We start from the raw sequence: 1,636 nt of genomic DNA, 5'->3' as shown, positions 1-1,636 counted from the left end.
GGGATGATAAAGGCACCTGGAAAGACAGAACCACAAAACAGATCTCAACTGCTGGCCAGTTTCACACTGGGGGAGGGCGGTGGCATGGTACAGCCCGATCTCATCAGATCTCGGAAGCTAAGCAGGGATGGTGCTTGGTTGGGAGACCACCAAGGAAGACTCTGCAGGGGAAGGCAATGGCGAACCACCTCTGCTTCTCACTTGCCTTGAAAGCCCCTTGCTGGGATCAGTTCTTGGATGGGAGACCACCAAAGAAGACTCTGCAGAGGAAGGCCATGGCGAACCACCTCTGCTTCTCACTTGCCTTGAAAGCCCCTTCCTGGGATCAGTTCTTGGATGGGAGACCACCAAAGAAGACTCTGCAGGGGAAGGCCATGGCGAACCACCTCTGCTTCTCACTGGCCTTGAAAGCCCCTTGCAGGGATCAGTTCTTGGATGGGAGACCACCAAGGAAGGCTCTGCAGAGGAAAGCAATGGCCAACCACCTCTGCTTCTCACTGGCCTTGAAAGCCCCTTGCTGGGGTTGGCACTTGGATAGGAGACCACCAAGGAAGGCTCTGCAGAGGAAGGCAATGGCAAACCACCTCTGCTTCTCACTTGCCTTGAAAGCCCCTTCCTGGTGTTGCCATAAAGTCGGCTGTGACTTGACAGTGTTTTACACATACACAGTTTCATGCTGGACTCTTCTGTTGTTCCTCTGTTTTTGGAGGCGGATTTGGCCACCAGATATAGCAAGTCTGACTCCTAACAGGATGAAGGACATGAACACATGGGGGAAACTGCAGACATGGGTGCAACGGTTCCAACTTCCATTACTGTGTTGGTATAAGCTGGCCAACATTGGAACAGTCTACTGGAAGCCCAGCAGCGGTGAAAAAGGCAAACCCTGTGCTAGGAATTATTAGGAAAGGAACTGAAAATGAAACAGTCAATACTGTAATGTCATTGCATAAAGCTATGGTGCAATCTCACTTGAAATACTATGTGCCGTTTGAGGTTCTGCATCTCAAAAAGGATATTGGAGAGCTTGAAAAGAAAATACTAAGGTGGGCAATCAAGTTGATGGGGGATCATTCCTATGAGAAAAGGCTGGAGAGCCTGGGACGTTTCGATCTAGAAAAAAAGAAATCTAAAGAGAGAAATGAAAGATGCTTATATAATTATGCACAGGATGGAAAAAGTAGATAGACCAATTGAGGTAGTGATGACCAGGGGTCATTTCCTGCAGGAGCGCACAGGAGCGGAGCTCCGGCAGTCAAGAGCCCAGGGGGTGGGCACACACAACAAGCCCCACCCCCTGCTCCTAGCAGCCCTCAGTCAGAGCAAGAAGCAGCCAGGTAAGTTGCAGAGGCCCCCCGGCCCCAAACAGTCCAGTGGCACCTTCAAGACCAAGTTTTATTCAGGTACAAGCTCTCCCTCCTCTGCAAGGACAGATCTGCACGTCCCTCCCCCCCAATAGCTAGCAATCCAAAACAGCCCAGTGGAGCCTGAGCGGTGGGTGTTGCCTTCTGACACACTTCCGGTGATGTCAGGGGGTGTGGCATATGCAAACGAGTTATGCTAATGAGCTCCTGCACCTCTTTTTCTACGAAATGACCCCTGGTGATGGCCAAAAACTCAGATAATTTTAAAAGGT

The sequence above is a fragment of the Gekko japonicus genome, unplaced genomic scaffold, assembly GCF_001447785.1.
Source record: "Gekko japonicus isolate JY-2015 unplaced genomic scaffold, Gekko_japonicus_V1.1 scaffold2905, whole genome shotgun sequence".
Classification (NCBI taxonomy): Eukaryota; Metazoa; Chordata; class Lepidosauria; order Squamata; family Gekkonidae; genus Gekko; species Gekko japonicus.
Note: the sequence above shows the minus strand (reverse complement) of the source record.